Here is a 23,562-nt window from a genome sequence, read left to right on the forward strand (position 1 = left end):
AATTTCAGTACTACCAGTCAAAGGCGAATTATGTGTCCGAAATAATGGTTCCATACATGTAGGACATAGTGATTGTACTACTATTGTCAAGTATAGTGACAGTGGGAAATCTATTTTCAAAGCTTCACGTCATTCTTATTTTATTTGTGGTCAGACCGCATATGTTCGTCTGCCCCTCGATTGGGAGGGAACCTGTTACATTGCCTTCCTACTGCCACCTGTTTTTCTAGCCCCACCCGACTACCATAGGAATTCCCACCTAGTACATACTAGACACAAGAGAAACCTCCCGATTGTCGATTATACTGAAACTGTTCTAGAACAATATATAGATATCAATAAAGGTGTCTTCCCTTATTTAGGTACAGTCGTGAATAGTAAACTGATACGTAGATTAACCAGAACACTCGAAGCAGTAGTAATTGAGACTACTTCTGCTCTAAGTAATTTAACCGAAGAACAATCCTTTATGAGAATTGTCGTGCTCCAGAATCGTCTCGTCCTTGACGTCATATTGGCCGATAGGGGCGGGGCCTGTAGAGTCATCGGATCTAGTTGCTGCATTTTCATTCCAAATAACGCGCCGTCTGTTTATTCAGCTATAACCAGACTCCATAAAATTGCCCATCTGTTACACCAAAATCCAGGCACCTGGACATGGTCCGGTTGGTTCTGGAATATAATTTCCGCCTGGGGATGGAAAGTCTTGTCCTTTCTAGGTATTGCAGTAGCGATCATATTTAGCTGCTGCCTCTGTATACAATGTGGCCCTGCGATTTGCGGCATTTGTGCTACCTCTTGTATTTCTAGTCCCAAGCCCCGTTCTAAATCCCGTTCCAAGAAAATTCGAGACGAGCAAATGATACTGTATGAAATGATAGATGGTATCATGAATATTGATGTTTCCTGAAGGAAACGTAGTGACAAGGAGGGAATGTGGAAAAGTAAATTTTGCCATGTTCTGTGTCCCTACGCGTCCTCCATCATATGTTATATGTGCATGATTAATATGCATATGTTATTCCCCATGTTTGATTAAAGACGCAATTACAGTTGTGTCCATCTCTAGTATGCCAGTTTCCAGTTCTCGTGAATACCACGAATATCAGGCCTATGTAAAGCTACGTTGCCACGTTTCTCAGTGTGCACGTTATTCCATTGAAAAGTCCCCGTTTCTAGGCCTCAAAAGGGCCTGGACACCAGATTCAGCTCCTGTCTTCTGAGTCCTCGCTGAGGAGCGATACAGCCCCCACCCTTATCCTCGACCCTTCACTTACTTCCTGCCTCACAGTGCCCGGTTCAGCCTGGCTCTGCCTCTGAGTCTGCCAAGAGTATGTTATGATTCCAGTTATCAGTTCAGTCCTCCTCCTCTGCATTCCTAAAGCTACTGAACTGCATCAATAGTTTCTGTCATTGTCTAGCCTTTACGGCCCCATGTTAGAGAAATACTGTATTAATGGTCATTTAATATTCTTCATCACGCACTACATGTAGAATAATGCATGCTCCAGTCTTAGAGTCTGTTAGCTTTTCCCCTCCTGACTTCTAGTTTATATCAACATGTTCCCTAAACATCAGATACTAGATAGGGTTTAGGTACATGTCGCCCTGACTCTCCAGACTTCAGTCTCTGCTCCTAGCACAGAGTTCATAGCCCCCAGCTTCTCCTAGTAACACGTCATTGCCAGTTTGCGCGCACCATCAGGTTAGAGGTCCCGGCTCCTTAGGTAGCCCCCTCCACGGTTTCCGCCCCATTCATGACATATTCTGTTACGTTTGCATCACATGTCTGTGTATACGCCCTGTTACACCTACTTTCACCCTTATCTTTCGCGACTGCTACGCGTCACGCCTCTTGCTCCACCCACTGCTACGCCTATTGCAATGTAATGCTATGTGTTTGCGCTATGTATATATGCTCATGTACTGTTATTAAAAAGTTGTTCCCTTGTCCCGATCCTGTCCCCGGCAGCTGCCATCCTATTCCCGTGCAGGTCGTCCTGTTCCTGTCCTTATGCTATATTAAACCTGCAAAAACTCCTACTACCTCGAATCTTGACTCTTATTTATTGAGCTATCTGTTATTCATTTATGCATTCAAAAATAGGGTATTATTTATTTATTTACCACACCATCTCGGTCCTCATTTTTGCCAGTGTTGTGGCCAAAATTTTCATTTAAGGATTTCCGTCTAGAACATGTGTCTCTTGGATAATCTAGTTCTATCTTTTAGTTGATTGGTTTCTGAGGAGGCTTGGGTTTCCATGCTATCCTTTCTCTTCTTAGCTGCCAAGGTTTCAGATTGCTTATGTGTGAACATTTTTACATTTTAGTGCAATTATGAGTCACATTTCAACCACTATGAGTGACAAATCCTTGCGAGCAAAACCAAGCAACAAAGTCCATGGAAATGGATAAATATTACAAATTATGCCCTTTTGAGTTGTGAGAAACTCGAAAAAGATCTTTAAACTGCTGCAGAGCACTTCCTATTGAACACAAAACATCTTCTTTTCATAACTAGGTGCATTTTGTAATGTGGAAATTGTATGTGCATTCATTCTAATAGGAAAAGAGAAAACTATTAATCTCAGCATGCAACGTGTTTAGGATTAACAGTGTTTCACAGTGTTACAATTCACATGAAACAAACAACAGGAAGCAGCTACGGAAAGCCACATTATCGTACTTGGTGTTAAGTGACACTCCGAGCCACCCTCTGACAAAAAGGACATTTAAAGCCTTCTCCCCACCACAATAATAAGAAGCTCCAACCAGGCCTGGACTGGCCAAAAAGCAGCAGCAAATGCTGCTAAGTGTGCACATTCACCCTCATGCCATTAAGAAGAACCTGAGCCTGACCAGGGTTGGACTGGCCTGTTTGGATTATTGCCTTCACTATTGCTCACTGTTACTGCAGTAGATCCCAGGTAGGGTCCTACTGTATCAGTCACTAAAGGGTTTCCACCAATCTTATTTTTACTGGCATGATCAGTATTGTATTGTCCTGGCTCGGGGTCGAACAAAAAAGCCAAGATTTCCCCCCTCATCAGTGCATACTTTGCAGTGTTCTGAAGCTGCGACGGTAAATAGAACTGCCTCATAATCAAAGTAAATAAAGACAAAGTCCATTGTGAAATGTATGATCTTATGAAGACAAAGTTTTTGTATAATTTTGTCATGCTTAAGCCTTAAATCGACATGAACAAATGGCCAGTATGGAAGTACGTAGCAACCTTACCAGAGTGTGGGAAACGCTGAATGTGCCAGAATGGCTCCAGTGCTGCTCTCCGAGTTGTCTCAATTCAGTGCTGCTGGCGTCCATAGCAAGGCAGGGGCACAGGAAGGGGCTCTTTCTCGGGGCACAAGGCAGTTGCAAGGCGACCAGCCGCAAGGCAGGCATTAGTCCAGTTTTTCTAAAGTTAGTGGCCTCAGTAGTCCTAGAAAGTTGCTACAGGGAGAGGCAGCGCTCCCAGGATGCTTGTTTCCGGTCCAGGGAAGACATGGCTTGGCAGTTCGGGCTGGACTGTTCCCATGTGGCACAGGGTCAGACTGATTTGCATATAGTCATGTCTGAACTGGGGTGGCCGAGTGAGCTAAAGAATGGTGATGGATTAAACCCAGATCAGTCGACTGGGGTGAGTGTTTGATTTGCTCAAACGCTCCGTCCATCATCCCCTTTTGTATCGCTTTGTTCGCCCTAAGTGTGGCAGGGTATGCTCAGACGTGAGTCCCTTGCTCACTTGGCCACTGGATTCAAGATAGCCTGGCTGAGGAGGATTATGAATCCGAAACCGGTCCCAGGATGCTTGTTTCCGGTCCAGGGAAGACATGGCTTGGCAGTACGGGCTGGACTGTTCCCATGAGGCACAGGGTCAGACTGATTTGCATATGGCCATGTCTGAACTAGGGTAGTGGAGTGAGCTAAACCCAGATCAGTTGACTGGGGGTGAGTGTTTGGTTTGCTCAAGCGCTCAATATCCCTTTTGGTATCACGTTGTTCAGGAACCAAGCACCCAATGTTTTCCTATTTCTGCTGAATATCACAATGTTTTACAAAAAAATTAATTTACCATTATTCTCTTTAAGCTGCTATGAATGTGCCAGAAATTGATCAGCCTTTGTAGTCCCAGAGCTGTTCGGCTTAAAAGGACTGTCATCATGAACTGTATGCCACGAAGGAAGGTCCCGTTTTGATAATGATGTTTTCCACATGGTGTATTTCGTAGCAACTTCTGAGCTCCATTTAATGTGTATCCAGTTGTGATGAATGTCTTTTGAGCTAATAGTCGTTAAAGTGATGTGTTGTTGCTGCAATTTTTTATGAGTAGGCTCAGGCGCACGTGGTTACTTTTGCAGTGCAAGATGACGGACAAAGACTTAATAGAGTTGATCAGTGGGAATGAACGAAACATGTAATCTAAAACAGCAGATCTTTTGGGGAAGAAATGTGTAAAATGAGGTGGTTGATCTTCCGGAAAGCATCCGTACAGTGGTCACAGATATCTTCCTTATTGAGCTGTTATCAGAGTGCGTCCTGTGCAATCGGCACTTTGTGGAATTATCTGCAATGAGATCAACCACTGAGCATTCACTGTTTCTTCAGGGGAACTGCGAAAAGGAGTTCTGGAGCAGATTTTAAATAAAATCTGAGGTCAAAAGGAGATGAGCTTTGTGATGGGTATTTCTAATATCTAGTATTAGCTGCTCGAGTTTCTTCACCTATTGTTTTTTTCTCTGAGACTCTTGGATGGATATACACGTTTAGCAGGAATAGGTTACTTTGTGCAGAGTTGTAGCCCCAGTTTTGAACCTCCATGCATAGAAAGTCTTTATGTCCATGGGTGTACTGGAGAGCCACAAAGTCCCAACGAGGTGACAAAAAGATGGCAAGGCCTCCCCTTGCATGGCTCTAAATGTACTGTCTGGTGGCAGGTGGAAAAAAACCTCCTAATAGCCTTCAAGTCGGGCTTCCAAACCTCTCCGGGATTCCTGGATACATATATTATCCTATGATAGTAAGAAGGACATGGCTTCGTGGTCCTTTAGGAGGTTTTCAAGTCCTGCCACATTCCAGGAAATTAGGGATATAAGTACATCTCATTCTTCAGGTTTGCCGTTACACTGGTGTGTCCTTTATGTTCAAGTCAAATGGATGGGGGTCTGGCTAAGGTGGCAGCAAGCCATTTCCAATGCTCCTGAGGATTTTTAGTTGGTGGAACTTGCATTATCTCCCTGCTTGATTGTGAGTGGAGATGATTAATGTTTGTGGTTTAGTAGTGGCTATTGATTGAAGGGGACCAGTTGCATTTGTAAGAACAAATGGTGACTTGGGTGTGCTCGAAGCTTATTTGCCTTTGAGTTTTGATTGGTTAACAGAGGGTTGACTGCTGTCCTGTACAGGTTCCTTCTTTTTGAAAGCTGTTGTATATCAAGGCTTTGCTGGAGAGTTAATAATATACCCCACTCTTTAAGATTTTATAATTTTCACAGATTGTGTTGACTGCTGATTGGGTAGACCATACCACTGCATTTGCTTCCTTGTGAGCCAGTATATTTGAAGGGATGAACTGTATAGCAGCTATGTTTTTAGAGTTTAAGCGATGGAGATTTGGGTGTGAGGCCAGAAGTTTGACAATGATACCTCAATTCAATATGTCGTTATTAACTTGAGAGTTGTATTTCAGTTGCCAGATTGTCTTTAAGGTGGAATCATCTTGGACAGTGTTTAAGGTGGAATCATCTTGGACAGTGTTATGTGCTGAAGCTGTAGTGGGGTTGATCAGAGGCTTTGGTGGGCCCTTACAATTGTTCATTAGAATCCTGACTCCTGGTTGAAGTATGACAGTGGGTCAGGTGTTTTTTTTAGATAGTGATCTGGAGTGTCCACAACTTTAGCATACAGAGGGATCTGGTCTACATTGTGCTTCTTGGGCTACTGAAAGCGGTGAACTAATTTCATCTGAGTTTCTGGACAATGATCTTTCAAAAATGTGTGTTCTGATTATTTTTGGTAAGATTTGCAGATTGCTAAGAACTTGAGAGGGAGCTCCAAGGGCCTCTTCCTGAGGATTTGAGATGTGAGCTAGATCCGGCTCTGCATGGGCCTCTGTTTTGGTGGTTTCAAAAAAAGCTTTTAATCCTGGAGACTTGGCTTGCTGCTCTCATGATCTCATCCAGTTTTTTAAAAATGTCCTGATATGTTTTCTTTGTGCCTCGAGATTTGAGCAGCGGGTGCCAGATGGACTGATTATAACATTATCGAAGTTTATTAGTGGGTTTGTTACAATATTAGGTGGTACGGTATAATCTGCTTTGGTTATTGTTGCATTGTTCCTATCCAGGTTTTGCAGATTAGTGGGAGTAGGATGTAATTCTATTTCCACACTGACTTCTATGACTTTGTTTGCTTTTAGGTCTGACATGGAGGAGTCCACTGTTGTCAGACCCAGCTCAAAAACGATATCATTAGTGTGCAAGAGTTTGGGTCAACAGGCAGCTCCCACTGTTTTGGCCCTTTGGAGTTGGCGGCAGCGTTTGGCCAAATCCTGGTCATGCTAGGACGGTTGGTTCCTGGTTGTCCCATTAGCACTAAAGGTTAGCGTTCTAGCGGTATTCTGTAGACCGCCATTTTAGGTGCGCGAGAATTCTTCTCTGCGCACTTCAACTGTTTTTCCCCGGCGGCAAGACGTGCTTTCTTGCGCGCCTTTCAGTCTGTATTCTGACAGGGTTTCTGTTAGCCTATTTTCATTTCCTAGAATTCAGAAACCATTTAGGTGTTCAAAGTTTTTGGCAAAGCGCATTCAGGTGATTTAAGACCTCCGCTCAATTCCGGATTTGCCGCTTGGCGTTTTTGCGGCTTCAGGGTTGAGTCTCTACAGCAGCTCCAACGAAGTATTCAGCATAGTCCATGGGAGTTCGGAAGATGATTTAATTCTTCCATTGCCAGTATTCAGAGTTTCGAAGAGGCGTGCGGTAGGAGAAAGTTCAGTTTGGCTGAGTTCCAGTATTATGAAGACAGCTGGTAGGAGAGTCTAGTTATTATTCTATTTAAATTATCGTCAGCAGACACTTTGGTACCAACCTTCCAGATACAGTATTTTCTCAGTTGGTATAAACTAAGAACTGCAACAGACACTTTGGTACCAACCTTTCAGATACTGTATTATCTCAGCTGGTATAAACTAAGAACTGTAACAGACACTTTGGTACCAACCTTCCAGATACAGTATATCTCAGCAAGTATATTCTAGGAACTGTGACAGACATTTTGGTACATGACCGTGTTCTGAAATTACAGTCTGCCAATTGTACTTTCAATAACTCACTGAATGTTCCATACTCATTTGGAGACAATGCTGCTGAACCCCCCTCCAGGTTTCTAGTCTGCAAGTATATAAGGGTATCTAATGATATGCATATAATTGTTACCAGTGTATACCATCTTTAATTAATCATCTGGATTCAACAAAGACTGATTCCCTTGGGCTTGTCGAGTTTGGGTCATACAGCACACTCCAATTCATTGGATCATTTAATAGAGAGCAGCTAATCCCACACAGTATACAGGTAGGACTCTTGTTAAGAGGAAATGAGTTCAGTTCCATAGTATATTTAGAACTGTATTAATTATGTGCTAAATCTTGCAGGTGAGACCAGACCAGAAATACTGAAGAGTCTTGGTGACACCAGTGTGGCAGTCTTTCTTTTCACTCCACTTCCCCTTTCCCTTACTCTTCTGGACTTAGAGAAATCTGGGTCTAGGGGAGTGGGGGAGTTGGGAAATATTCGGCTGGAAGTTTCACCTTCACGCCATCAGCTTCCACGGAAACTCGAGGAAATCAGGTACACTTTGTGACAGATTGAAGTGCCCTGTATTTCTTCCGTCTGAGCAAGATGGCTGAAGGCTTAGATTTGAAGGCGTTAGCGTCCGTTCTTGAGGGATTACAGAAGCAATTGAGTGAAACTAGGGAAGAGGTTAGAAAATCCAATGTAGAGGCAGGTTACATCCGCCAGAGATTAGATCAACTGTCTGTGAGTCCCAGTCCCAACTTCGGGGGGTTGAGAGCTCCAACGTTTGATCCTTCCCCTGCCTCATCCTCAAGTTTAACTACGCAGGTTGTACATGCCATGTCACCAACCATTCCTTTGGCGGCCCCAGAGAGGTTTCAGGGGGATCCTCATAAAGCTCAGATATTCATGACCCAGTGCTCTCTGCATTTCCTTTGCAAGCCAATTTTATTTAAGGAGGATCAGTCCAAGGTGGCTTTCGTGCTTTCTTACCTGAGTGGTGACGCCGCTGCGTGGTCCATGCCCTTGGTAACTACGAATAATCCAGTCTTGTATAAATTTGAAGACTTTAAAGCGGAATTTTTGCGAATTTTTGATAGGAGAACCATTTCTCAGACCACCGACAATGAACTTTTAGACTTGAAACAGGGGAATAAAGAATTGGTGGCTTATCTGGCGCAGTTTAATAAACTAATTGTAGAGACTAATTGGCCAGCAGAAAAAAGGGCAGCAATTTTCTACAGAGGACTTAAGGATGAGTTGAAGGATGGTCTCGCTCAGATTCCCAAGAGACCTACTGATGTTTCTGAACTCATCGACCTTGTACTCCAAATCGATCAACGGCAATCTGAGCGGCGGAGTGAGAAGCGTAAGGAGTTTAAGCCATTTCCTCCTCGTCTGGATCGAGTTCGGTCGGAACCTGTCAAGAATGTGGAAGGCAGCGTTGGAGAAGAGCCCATGCAGATTGGCACAGTGAGAGGCCCTCTCACTTTGGAAGAAAGGGAGAAACGTCGGATAGGAAAACTTTGCATGTACTGTGGCCAGTCTGGTCATTTTGTCAGAGAATGTCCCAAGAGATCGAAGGCTAAGCAATGGGTAAAAGACAAATCCCACCAGTAGATGGAGTTGCTCTGGTGGGAGTTTCGCAAGAGACAACTCCCAAATCTCAATCATTAGCAAACACATTACAGTCGGCGGCACCTCATTTGATTTTGTCCTGCAAGATTCAATTTGGGAAATACCGTGAGGAAGAGGTTGCTATTATGTTGGACTCTGGGGCAGCCGGAAACTTTTGCGATATCCAGTTTGCAAAATTACTGGGAATCCAATTTGAGAAAAAATCTCGCCCAGAGCCAGTGCGGGCAGTTGATGGTACCAATCTATTATCTGGACCTATCGTTTTTGACACTGAGATGATCACTGTTTTGGGACCTGGAGAGCACCGAAGTTATACTCATTTCAATTTGATTGATGCTCCACAATTTCAGATGATTCTGGGATTACCGTGGCTTACCGAACACAATCCTCACATTGATTGGGCAAGTCGTACTGTGGAAATGAATTCCCTCTTTTGTTTGGAGCATTGTTTCCATACACCAACTGAAAAAACACAGGCCTCCATGCCACAGGGTTTGGCTGATCATGCTCAGATGATTTGTGCAGTGGAAATGCCCGAGATTCCCATTGAATATCAAGATTTAAGAGAGGTGTTTAACGAAAAGGAGGCAAATAAGTTGCCACCCCATAGAGAGTACGACTGTCGGATCGAATTGGAGCCAGGAGCCTCATTACCTTGTAGTCGGATATATGCTCTATCAGAACCTGAAAATCTCCATTTGAAAGAGTACATTGAGCAGAATTTGGCATGTGGTTTCATTAGACCGTCCCAGTCACCAGTGTCTTCTCCTCTCTTCTTCATTCCAAAGAAGGATGGCTCTCTTAGGACTTGCATTGATTATAGAGCTTTGAATCAGGTAACTAAGAAGAATCGCTATCCGCTGCCCCTCATCTCAGAACTTTTAGATCAAGTGAAGGATGCTCGCATCTACACCAAGCTGGATTTGAGGGGGGCTTATCACCTGGTTCGAATGACGGAAGGAGAGGAGTGGAAGACGGCCTTCCGAACCCGACTGGGGTTATTTGAATACCAAGTAATGCCATTTGGGTTATGCAATGCCCCCACAGCCTTTCAACATTTTGTCAATGATATTCTGCGAGAGTTTTTGGACCGTTTTGCTGTGGTATACATTGACGATATACTCATATTTTCTGACAATCAAGAAGATCATGTAGGCCATGTTCGAGCAATTCTGGAACGTCTGCTGGAACACCATCTGTTCGTGAAACTGGAGAAATGTGTTTTTCATTCAACCAAGGTGGAATTTTTGGGATTTATTCTTTCTCCGGAAGGAGTGTTCATGGATGACTCTAAGCTACAAGCAATTCGTTCCTGGCCAGCTCCTAAGTCAGTGAAAGAAATTCAAAGCTTTTTGGGCTTTGCAAATTTTTATCGCAGGTTCATCCAAAATTTCTCTGAAAAGGTTAGTCCCATTACCAGGTTGTTAAAGAAGAATGTCCGTTTTGACTGGAAAGAGGATTCGGAAGAAGCTTTTCAATCCTTGAAAGCTGCCTTTGTTTCGGCCCCAATTTTGCAACATCCAGACATTAAGGAGCCCTTTTTTATCGAGGCAGATGCTTCCAATTTGGCCATCGGTGGGATTTTATCTCAACGCCATCGGCAGACGGGTCAGCTGCATCCAGTGGCATATCACTCAAGAAAATTGTCTCCTGCAGAAATTAATTATTCAATAGCTGACAAGGAGCTGTTGGCAGTAAAAGATGCGTTTCAGGTTTGGAGACATTATCTATTGGGAGCAAGGCATGTGGTGACGGTTTTCACGGATCATCGAAATTTGCAATTTTTGAAATCAGCACGAACCCTTACCCCTCGTCAGTTACGTTGGTCGCTTTTCTTTGCAGACTTCAATTTTGTTTTGACGTATAAACCTGGATCTGCTAATGGAAAGGCTGATGCCCTTTCTCGCCTCAGTACTGAAGGAGAAGCAGAGAAGAGCCCGGAGGGTTATATCATTCCTCAAGAAAGAGTAGTGGCCATGTTGGAAATTGGAGATTTAATCAGAGAAGAATTTTGCAAAGATGAATATTCTAATTGGACCACAGAAGGTCAGGATCGGGAAGTAAGGGATGGGAAGCCATATGTACAAGGAATTTTTTTTGTTCCTAATGAGACCTTGCGAAAGAAAGTCATTCAACAGCTCCATGATCACCCTCTGGCTGGACATAAAGGAGCCGACAAGACTTTGGAACTTGTAAAGAGGAATTTTTTTTGGCCAGGGATGGACACTCAGGTGAGACAGCACGTAGCCACTTGTGAGCAGTGTGTTAAGGGAAAAAGTTCCAGACAGTCTCCTCAGGGTTTGCTTCTACCTTTACCTACGGCCCCTTCTCCTTGGCACACCATTCTAATGGATTTTATTGTGGAACTACCTTCCAGCCAGGGTTACTCAGTCATTTGGGTAGTTGTAGACCAATTCTCCAAGATGAGTCACTTTATTCCCTTGAAAGCCTTACCCACTGCCCCACAATTGGCCTTGTTGTTTGTCCAACACATAGTTAGGCTACACGGTGTCCCAAGAGTTGTGATTTCTGACAGGGGCCCACAATTTGTTTCCCGATTCTGGAGAGCATTTTTGAAAGGGTTGGGTGTGGATTCCCGTCTGTCTACCAGTTTCCACCCAGAGACTGATGGTCAGACGGAAAGAGTGAATCAAGATCTGGAGCAGTATCTTCGCATGTACTTAATGGATCAGGAAGGAGAGTGGCCTGATTTGTTGAGCACTGCGGAGTTTGCGTATAACAATTCAGTTCATTCAGCTACAGGTTTCTCCCCATTCTTTTTAAACTCTGGTCGACATCCAAATATGTTCCTGGTTAGGGTGGAGGCAGAGGTCCCCGCAGCTGAGGAAGTGATTCAGAATCTACAAAAGACATTTCAGTTGGCTTCTCAAAATCTTTCCAAGGCAAAACTCGGATATAAGAAGCAGGCAGACAAACGAAGAAGAGAGAGTCCAATTTTTAATGCTGGGGATTTGGTTTGGATCTCTACTCGACATATGAGACTAGTGGGAAATAGGAAGTTTCAGCCTAGGTTTGTAGGTCCATTCCCAGTTGAACGCATGATTAATCCAGTTAGTGTGAAGGTCACTTTACCTCCGTCCATGAAAATTCACCCCACATTCCATGTCTCCTTAATCAAAAAGAGCCCCCCAATGCTGAGACAAACTCGTCCTCCCACTCCTGTTCACGTTCAGTCAGCTGAAGAATTTGAGGTGAAGAGAATTTTGGACTCTAAGAAGAAGAGAGATCGCCTGTTCTATTTAGTGGATTGGAAAGGTTTTGGCCCAGAAGAGCGATCTTGGGAGCCCAGTTCTAATGTCCATGCTCCAAAGCTGGTTGCTGAATATCACAAGACTTATCCACAGAAACCCAGGGAGGGGTCTTTGGGGGGGGGGTACTGTCAGAGCCCGCTCAAAAACGATATCATTAGTGTGCAAGAGTTTGGGTCAACAGGCAGCTCCCACTGTTTTGGCCCTTTGGAGTTGGCGGCAGCGTTTGGCCAAATCCTGGTCATGCTAGGACGGTTGGTTCCTGGTTGTCCCATTAGCACTAAAGGTTAGCGTTCTAGCGGTATTCTGTAGACCGCCATTTTAGGTGCGCAAGAATTCTTCTCTGCGCACTTCAACTGTTTTTCCCCGGCGGCAAGACGTGCTTTCTTGCGCGCCTTTCAGTCTGTATTCTGACAGGGTTTCTGTTAGCCTATTTTCATTTCCTAGAATTCAGAAACCATTTAGGTGTTCAAAGTTTTTGGCAAAGCGCATTCAGGTGATTTAAGACCTCCGCTCAATTCCGGATTTGCCGCTTGGCGTTTTTGCGGCTTCAGGGTTGAGTCTCTACAGCAGCTCCAACGAAGTATTCAGCATAGTCCATGGGAGTTCGGAAGATGATTTAATTCTTCCATTGCCAGTATTCAGAGTTTCGAAGAGGCGTGCGGTAGGAGAAAGTTCCGTTTGGCTGAGTTCCAGTATTATGAAGACAGCTGGTAGGAGAGTCTAGTTATTATTCTATTTAAATTATCGTCAGCAGACACTTTGGTACCAACCTTCCAGATACAGTATTTTCTCAGTTGGTATAAACTAAGAACTGCAACAGACACTTTGGTACCAACCTTTCAGATACTGTATTATCTCAGCTGGTATAAACTAAGAACTGTAACAGACACTTTGGTACCAACCTTCCAGATACAGTATATCTCAGCAAGTATATTCTAGGAACTGTGACAGACATTTTGGTACATGACCGTGTCCTGAAATTACAGTCTGCCAATTGTACTTTCAATAACTCACTGAATGTTCCATACTCATTTGGAGACAATGCTGCTGAACCCCCCTCCAGGTTTCTAATCTGCAAGTATATAAGGGTATCTAATGATATGCATATAATTGTTACCAGTGTATACCATCTTTAATTAATCATCTGGATTCAACAAAGACTGATTCCCTTGGGCTTGTCGAGTTTGGGTCATACAGCACACTCCAATTCATTGGATCATTTAATAGAGAGCAGCTAATCCCACACAGTATACAGGTAGGACTCTTGTTAAGAGGAAATGAGTTCAGTTCCATAGTATATTTAGAACTGTATTAATTATGTGCTAAATCTTGCAGGTGAGACCAGACCAGAAATACTGAAGAGTCTTGGTGACACCAGTGTGGCAGTCTCTCTTTTCACTCCACTTCCCCTTTCCCTTACTCTTCTGGACTTAGAGAAATCTGGGTCTAGGGGAGTGGGGGAGTTGGGAAATATTCGGCTGGAAGTTTCACCTTCACGCCATCAGCTTCCACGGAAACTCGAGGAAATCAGGTACACTTTGTGACAACTGTTGCTAGCATTGGTTGTTGTGCAGGTATGCTTGGCAAAGCTGATGGTAGCAGGGTAATTTGAGGAGTGACTTGCGAGGGCTGTGCTTTGTCAATCAGTCTGACTTCCTGAAGAAGGTTGCCCAGTGTGGAGTGTAAAGTAAACAGCTTGTCCATCAAGATTGCGCAGACGCACTCTTGTGTGCTGGGTCTCATGGACATTGGTGGGTAATGAGCAGGTGGGTTGTGATAATTTTGAAGTAAACTACTTACCATGGCCGTAACAAGTTCAACGCAGAGTCAAGAGATGATGTGTATTGGGCTAGCATCTCTAATAATGAAATTTGGATATCAAACTTATTTGAATTTCGGTGCCTTAACAGTAGAATCAAGTTAATTGTTGCCAAGTCCTTTTGTCCGTAGGGGATTTAGTGTGGTTGTCATGAAAAGTTGCCAATGAATGTTGACTCGTGTGAAGTTGAGCGGCTGGTTATTACATTGGTGGGTGGGGGAGAGTGCTGATTACCCCATCCTGGTACATTCTTTACTGCTGTCTTGTAGGCTAAAAATGGGATTTGGGGTTTGTAATAAGGATCCATGCTCAAGTTGAAAAATTTGACATTGAGAGCTAGTAGTTGCTTCAAGAGCATTGTTGTACGTGTTGTGCTTTTTATAACTTTTGTTGGGGCCCAGTCTGACATCAAGCACAGTTCTATTTACCCATTTTAATGTTTTCTGTTTGTGTTATTAGAACTGGTGATGATATAACCCATTACTGCTCGGGGGGAGGATTGAATGCGTTGATAGGGCTGAGCAAGGTGGTTTGTGGAGTTGCCGTGTTGCACTTGCTGGATGATGGCTACGTCCCTGTTTAGCGGGCCATGTAGGGGTGGAAGAGGGGGTTTGTATTGCTGGGAATACCCCATTTACCTCCTCCTCCAAGGGATGTAGAATTGCACCTTCATCTTTCATGAACAAAAATGTTGACAAGTTGTTTTTGGACCCTGGGCCATGAGGCGAACATGCTGGATGAAGATGAAATAAGCAACAACAGTAATGTACTGGCCCTTGAGTTTAAGGGGGGCATGGGGCTTTGCTTGAGGTTTGCAGTTTGGAGATCTATGCCCGAGGCTTTTTGGCCCTTCCTGTTGCGCTGGGCCGGAGGGGGATGCCCCCAGGACTGCCTGACCTCAATGTATTTGAGTTGAACCAATAAGATTTTAAAGTGGTGATTGCTTCAATGCAGTATGCCTGCAACAAAGGCAGTTTCTATGGTTGCAATGCAGTGGGTAGGGAGTGGGTGGTATGCCATGAGTTTTATATCAAGGCTCTCAAAGACACTCCAGCTGCACACCAGATGGGGAGGTGTGGGGGGGCACTCAGAGTGGTGCAAACTGCACCAGGACCTAGCTTGGCCTCCTCAGCTCCACTCCTGCTCTACCCTTGGGAAACGACTCTAAAGCTGAGACCACACTCACCGCCAAGCCTACAAACTGGTGGCTCCCATCAACTTCTATGATACAACTCCCTCGTGACCTCCTTATTTACTTTCTGGGATTTAACCTCTAATCTTAGACCTGGGCAAAATTACAATCCAATAACAGTCATTTTATTTTCTCATTATTTTTTTATTTTTTCATTTAGTGCTTCTTTTCAGGTCATTATTTTCAGCTTAAAAACTTCATAAAAAAATACAACATTTTCATCAGTGCTTCATAGTACAATATTCATAGTACAGGATTCATTATTCAAATACTAATACATTTGTTACCAGGTAGAGAACTACTACAAACAATCCATTCACTCACTCATACCTCATACACATTCACAACTCAATCAATCTGCGCAAGTTAACACGTTTAGTTGTTTTTTTGTGTATTGCCCCATACAGGGCCACTACAACCAGTAGTATTTTACAAAGACTTGGTCTACAAATATATGTCACCTCTGTTGCAGCCCGCTTGTGCCTGATTGCACCTGGATTGCTGGCCCGCATGGATTCATGCCACTCCATACAGTACACCAGCCCTCAGCCCTACTCTAGCCTCTGCACCATGCCACTGGCCAGGAACTCAAGGGTCCACATCCCACAGTGATTAGGGAGTGAAGATAGGGGCTAGAGCTTGAAGTGGCAATCTGGGAATCACAGGAGGGCCAGAAGCCTGAGGAATGGAGAGACCGAGGGCCAGGGGCTACAGCAGAGCCGAGCCTGCTAGAGCTGCTATGTGTGACGCTTGTGCGTAGTCGGCGTTCCATGTCTCAGCTGTTTATCAAAAGTCAAACAGCACATCAACAAGTATAAAACATTCATACCAGATAACCAGTTTCGAGAACCAAATTCAAATTGAAAATGGTATGCACCAAGAATGGAGTTACACTATTCTTGTGCAGGGAATGGCCATCTTTTTGTTTGCGCACACCCCTTCCCGGTTTTTGCCCTGTCTGTTTTTGTTGGATGAAGAAGTCTATGCACTTTACTCCTGATAACCAGTAATAACAGGTCTGTGCTCTCGCGTTAAAAAAAGAAAAATGGTTAAATTGGTATACTACTAATTGGCATATATACTTAACCTATACGCGCCTGGTATATAGCACAAATGGCCTGTAAGTTAAATGTCATTAGTAGACTGCAGCACATATTATGCCATCCACTACAGTGGTAATGCCAACATGGCTTCAGACCTGTCATTGTAGCCTAACTGTGGCAGCGTACAAACTGCAATTGGACTTGTCAAAATAAACCTGTTTGACAGGTCAAGACCTTCCTTTAAAAATTAATGTCATCCTGGTGTAGGCCTTACAGCCCATATGGTAGAGGATATGGTATATAAAAAACGCACATGTAGAAATGTAATTTTAAACATGTCGTGAGAGTGACTAGCCCTCAGAAGCTCTTTTCACTGTGGAAAAGCCGGTTGGCAATAGAGAAACACTGAAAAACAATGTTAACTATTAATTCTGCTATCTCAGGGTAGGGACCAGCCAGAAGTGTCAATAAAATGAATTTATTAAAAGCCAAATTCAATGGTGAAAAAGGAGTTTTAATAAATATCAAGGAAAAGTACATTTAGAAAGTGTCCTTTTTCTTAACTAAAGCATCTTGAGGGTAAATTTATTAGACTCCAGCTGCAACCCTCTAAGTGGTCAAGCTCTGAATGAAGTATGAAAACTGCTCCAAGAGTAGAGGCAAAGACTTGGTTGTGAGGAGGGTTTTCTGTTTCTCTGGCAGGGTGACCATTGGAATTGTGCCCTAGAACTTAATTTACCTCAAAGGGATCTCTCCTGTCACAGGCAGATCTCAGATGACCACTGTTCCCAATAACGGGTGCGCGTGCACCACTCTTCCCGCTAGCGCGCACTCCCGTGTGTGGAGCGCGCACACACACAGGGCATCCTGAGAGAGAGTTCACGCCACCACTTTAGAAAGCGAGCAGCGCGAAAAACAGGCACTCCCTGGATACACTTTTGCCCGCGTGAGTCAGGAGTGCAGCTAAGTCTGGCTTGGGGCTTGCTATATTTTCTGGCGCAGTGCGGGGGGAGATTATGGGCTTTTGTTTAAGTATTCATATTAATCACATCCCATTCACGAGCTGCGATTAACATGAATACTTAAACAAAAGCCCACAATCTTCCCTGCACTGCGTTTTAACTAACAAAAGAGTACAGCAAGTTTAAAAACACAGCGTGTACTTTCTGAAAGTACACGCTGTTTTTTTTTAACTTGCTGTACTCTTGTTACTAAAGCTCGGCTGCGAGAGAGATTGTGGCCTTTTGTTTAAGTATTCCTGTTTATCACAGCTCGTGAACTTGGTTCAAGTCTTTCACCCAACTGATAGATTTCGCCCCCTTCTTCTCCCTCAAAAGGGCACACAGAGACCCAGCCTGGCGACCATTACCAGGGGCACCCCACCGCTCCATGCTGACCAAACAACTTCATTTTAAGGAGCACTATGCAATTCTCCGGGCAACCAGGCAGTTGGACCCACTTAACGTGGAGAATATGCTCTTTCCAGACTATACCAGGGCAGGCCAAAGCTGTTGATCCTCCTCCTTCCTCCACCTAATGCAGATACCACCAGTTATGCATCCACACAGGGCAACCTGGCTATCTTATTCCACCCAAGCACCCAGCCACGCCCCCATTTAATGCTAGAACTTAACAGAGAATATGTCTAGGTTGGATGTACCACCCGTTGTTGAAGGCTCACAATGTTGGAGTTTTAATTACCCCAGGATAACACCGTGCCCCATCCCACCCCTTGCCCCATTTTCAACCCACACAGGCAGAATGATCCCCCTCAGAGTTCCAATTCGGTAGGCTTCATGACGCAACAGGTGGCACCCCCGTCCAGAGCCCCTTTCCTTCCTCCTGTGCAACTCAATACATCATGCACAACTATGGCCACCCCTGACAGACATCTGCTGCCTTAGCCTGAATGTCTCGGGTATGCACACAGCTCGGAAGCGCTATGCAGTTATTCGTATGTCAAATGCCCGCAGGCACAAAGAATCCTACTGCAGGAAATGCACATGGTAGCAAGGGAGCTAGACTGGCTGTGCAGGCGCTGGAGGAGTTCTATTTACACCACCATGTACTCGGCCTATGCTAAAAGTGCCCTGATATGGGTCTGCCCCGGCAGTCCCATTTTAGGACACCAATGTGGTACTAGACAGGGAGGGCTGTTACATGCTCCTTTATTGGCCATCTAGATGACAGACCTATTCTTGTAGGGAACATTTATGCTCCCAGTCTCAACACTAAGCAGGGGACATTTTGGGATACTCTGTCACACTAGCACACAGAATAACCCTACCATGTGTCTTAGAAGGTGATTACAATTTCATCCTCAAACTCAACTTAGATAGACCCCATCCCCTATTGCCCGACTCCCCTACACATGCGCAAGCATCTAGGTTTCAGAAATGGACGGACCAGTAGGCACTCACCGATGCCTGGTTTGGCTTTACTCATTCCATGCAATACAGCACAACTTCAGAGTATGCCTGGATAGTTTCCTTTGTTGCACACCCTTGGTCCCATCCCTTCGGCACTCCGACTATCTAGGTCGTGCCATTTCTGACCACAACGTATACATCCTGGGTCTTAGATGGACAACCCCGCGTCCACCAACCCCCACCTGGAAACTCCAGCGCAAATGCTTGGAGAGTCTGGTGTTCCGCGATGAACAGAGGAAAAATACTGCACAGTAGTTCTCCAAAAACCACCATACGGCCCCCACCTTCTTGTTGGAGTGGGATGCCTTCAAGGTTGTGGCGAGGAGCATTTGTATCCATAGTATAATGGGAACTCACTGAACCCTAGAGAAAGACATCACAACCACTGAAGGGGACGTTGTCGCATTGGGTAAGGCAACAGAAAGGACCCCTCGCTCACCACAGAGTTAGCTTAAGTAAAGACTGCACACTCTGCCCTTCTCAATTTCATGGCACACGCGGCCAGGTTTCACACAGAAGGTGATAAGTCCGGTAGACTATTAGCTTGGCTGGTTCGGCAGGAAAGATCCGCATGCCAGATCACTGAAGCAGTCACGGTACTGGGCACCACAACATGCACAGAAAACGACCTCCTAGAGGCCTTTCATGAGTACCATTCCCTAATATACTGAGAGCTACCGGGAGCCGCAGTGTGCTACCCCAATGCGTTTCTAGCCAACAATCAACCTCCTGCAGATTTCGGGCACTACCAGGTGCTCACTAGATGCTGCAATAACGCCCACTGACATAAAACAGGTGATCAGAACCTTGCCCGTAAGAAAACTTTGGGTCTTGTCGGTCTCCCCCTGGAAGATTACCATACCTTTTGATTCAGGCTTGCACAATGACTAGCAGCAATGCATGAGGCCTCATTGAAGTCTGGTGAGCTTCTGCACTCCCTTCAGGAGTTCCTTCTGGTTTCTCTCCCTAAGCCAGGTAGAGACCCAAAACAACAGACATCCTATAGACCCTTCCCCATCCTCTAGGCACATTTTAAAATCTTGGACAAAATCTTATCTGGCAGATACGCCCAAATGCTTCTGGAAACTCATACATGCTGACCAGAACGGATTCATGCCAGGCCTCAGAACCTCCCAGAATATCCAGCTCCTATTCCATCTGTAAGATCAAGTCAACGGGAAAATTCTGCAAGCAGCCTGCCTTATCCTAGACTTGGACAAGGCATTAGATACTCTAGTCTGGCAGTAACTCTTCTCTGTCCTTGCCCGCAAGGGAATAAGGCCAAAACTCTTAGCATATAATCGACTCGTACTCCAAGCCCATCTCCCGGATTAGTCTGGGCTGCTACTTATCGGCTCCTTTCCACTTCTGCTGTGGGACGTGGTGAGGCTGCCTGCTCTCCCAATTACTCTTTGCGCTCGCTATGGAGTCACTAGCCATGCGTCTGCCTGAGGGTGGGTGGGCAAGGGGTATCCCACTAGCAGACAGAATAAATGCGGTATCTCTATACGCAGATGACGTGCTCCTGTACTTACAGGATATAACAGCTAAACCTGTCATCCATCCGGGACATCTTGGCAGACTATGCCTCAGCAGCTGGCCTCCATGTTAACAGGGTAAAAAAGGGGGTGTTAGCCTTCCCTGACACACCCTGGCAGCCCAATACCTGGGGGTCTACCTCTACTACACCCCTCAGATCTCTATGATGGGAACTACTGGAAAGCCTTACCAGGAGTCAGGGCATGAATGAGCTTCTGGTAGACCCTGCCCTTGGTCCCATAAGCAAGATTGCCTTAGCAAAATCAGTACTACCCTGCCTTCTATACTATTTCACAAACTTGCCATTTGACTCTCCACGCTCCTTCATTCAAGAATTGGACACCCTGCTCAGCACACTTCACAACAACAAGTAATGCAGAGTCACTCGTGCCAAGCTGCGGCTACCCATAGACAAGGAGGGCTGGGCCCCCGTCATTTGAAGCCTACTACCTGGCAGCCCAGCTCCAGTGGCTGTCGCCGTGCATCGCTGGATGCTCCATGGGAGAGGCCTGCACAGATTGGGGACTTTTGCCAGTAGCAACGGTGCTCTATCTGCTTCTTATGAAGGTGCTCCTTCCTTTCCCCTGGTCCATACAAGTAGCAGTGGCCTGGAAGTACATGGCCAGAATTCACCACCTCTCTGGTGACTCCCTGTTATATATTCCGACCTTACCCATAGTCTGGTTACCTCGCCCACTGGGGTTCTATACAGCCGGGAAATTGAGGGTCTGGATAGAGTACTCGATACTCATCCTTGGAGATCTCTCCACCAAAGCTCATCTTCTCTTGCTGGAGCAGTTTAGGGAGGACTACAACCTCCCACTGAGCCAATTCTTGCTACACAGGCAGGTCTATAAAGCCATATGCAAACTAGCAGTTGACCTTTTGGCAGTACTGTGTAAGAAATGGGAAGAAAAATTTGGAAGGGTACTACCCAATAGCGAGTGGAGTCAAACACTGGAGTTCCCCTAGAAGGTTTCTTGCAATTCTCGACTGAAGAACATACAGTTTACCCTGCACAGGGCCTTCCTAACACCAGCACAATGGAATCTCTATTTTCCTGAGGCGCACATAGGCTACCCACAATGCCATACTCCCAACGCAGTCCATGCACACATGATATGGTCCTGTCCAGCGTTACAGGGCTATTGCCACACATTTCATACCACCTTGCATGAAGTCACGTAATTGTAGACATTTACACATAGAAGGCATGTTCCTTTGCACAGTTTAAATGCAAAAAGCAACATTAACACCCGATTCACAGCACTAACACTCCTCCTCACCAAGTGCACACTGCTACTCCAATGGCATTCCCCGACTGCCCCACCCATGGCCCTGCGGCAGGACGCGGTGCGCAAATGGAGTGCAGCAGAGGAGGACGCCCTGCGTTATGAGGAAATCTGTGTTCTGCGTGAGAAGCCCTTATCACTGTAATGGGCCACCCTACACATGCTTTTCCAAAAGGTAGAGTGAAATGATGATCTTCGCCCATTAACACATGGATGCCCTTCTGCCCACTAGCATTCAGATATTGCAACCCCCACCGAAGGCTTGCGAACCAGGCATATCCCCCCACTTGCGCGCTGCCAGCTGGCCCACCACGCTGCACCACTATCCACCTCCTGTGCAATCATTGGGACCGAGCCCCGACAGCCTCAGACAAGATTCCTAAGTCCATCCACCTACCCTCCCCTCCTTCACCTACACCTGTCCAGTTTATCCCCAATTAAAGCATTATGACGCAACAAGATTGTCGGTGAACAAAGTATGCTGTACTTTCATGTGCTACTTGTCATGTAACAATGTTGAGATTTGGTAAACTGCTTAGACGAAAACAACTTCTACTAGCTACTTAATTTAGCCTCTACAAGCCAGAGACTGTCAAATGCTAAAGTTGTAAACATGTCAAATCCTCCACCCCCCCAAAAAACTTTCAAAGGTATCCGGCCAACAAGAAGCCTTCCCTAACAATGAAATTTGAATTTCTCCTGCTTGGAGCTTTCCTGTCAAAAAACAATATCTTCACCAGGACCACATCCAATGGCTATCAGCCTCGTGGTGGAGCCCTTTTAGGCTACAGCCTGCTGCCTTTCAATGCTGAAGATTTGAACTTCCATTTTTAAGGCCAGGGGGCTGATTTAGAGTTTGGTGGATCCTAAGCCTGCCAAATGAACAGTTATCCACCAGCCGTGTGGACAACTCTGAACATTGGCAGTACCCGCCATGACATGTTTGTTTTTTCAAAATCCTAACCAATTCGAGGCCAGGCCTATCCCCACCCCCTGTGACACACCTTTTTTTTGCTATTTAGGAAAGTTTGCGCTTAAGCCCCCATAACATTTTGTCCATTTAAGGTTTCCACAGCAAATTTGTGTCCTTTTCTTCCAACATCCTGAGGATTCTAAAGGGACCCATGGTTTTTTGATTTCCCCTGGAGGGGACTGAGAAATTAGGAAAAAAGTACAGCTAAATTTGTTTTTTGGGTAAAAAACAGTGCTGCAGAAGAAAGTGAATGCTTTTTCCCCTGTAAATGGTATCAACAAAGGGTCTTTGGTGCTATAATCACCATCTTCCCAGCTTTCAGGAACAGGCAGACGTTTGTCAAAAACCAACATTTTCTACAGTTTTGATATTTTTCTGGGACTTAGCCTATTTTTCCTATTTTTTGTGTGCTTTCAACCTCCTTTCAGTTAGTGGTAGAAATGGGTAGACAAACAATAATGGATGCCAGAAAGCTATACATTTCTGGAAAGCAGACACAATTCTGGATTCAGCAAGGGGTCATTGGTGTAAATTCGTCAAGGTTTTCCTATAGAAAGTAACAGTTGAAATACAATAACATTGAAATTGAGTTGAAAAGAACAGCCATGTGTGCCTACATTTTCACCTGGAAATTCTTTTAACTATGGTAGATTTTTTAAAGCAATATACCATTACATCCACGGGTCTCTTCTAGTTGCGGCGATATATAGCACTGAGCTGCACCTTGTAATAGTTTTTCATTGTGTACCGGGTAAACAGCAAAATGTTTGGTAAAATATAAAGAGTGTAAAAATAGGTATCAAGGAAACAAATATGTAGTTCTGAAGTGGGAATAAGATATGGAGTTTAGAAGAAGTAAATATTTGCACAACTCTGAATTTGTGGCTAGCCATAGTAGCATGCGATTTAGAGGGCATTTTTCAAAATGTCTTCTTTTTCCCACACTGTCTTACATTTGGAAGGTAGAAATTCAAAGAAAGACAACTGGTAATAACATTTGTTCTACTATTCTGTATTTCCCCAAGTCTCCTGGTAAAAACGGTACCTCACTTGTGTGGGTAGGCCTAGTTCTTGT

General features: G+C 44.8%; 1 protein-coding gene across 5 annotated transcripts in view; it reads left to right on the forward strand.

Annotated features, from left to right (window-relative positions):
• The window catches only part of ATP8B4 (ATPase phospholipid transporting 8B4 (putative)), a 4,589,528-nt gene that overhangs the window by 300,276 nt on the left and 4,265,690 nt on the right, over positions 1-23,562 (forward strand). The window lies entirely within an intron of this gene.

The sequence above is a fragment of the Lissotriton helveticus genome, chromosome 3_2 (assembly GCF_964261635.1).
Source record: "Lissotriton helveticus chromosome 3_2, aLisHel1.1, whole genome shotgun sequence".
Taxonomy (NCBI): domain Eukaryota; kingdom Metazoa; phylum Chordata; class Amphibia; order Caudata; family Salamandridae; genus Lissotriton; species Lissotriton helveticus.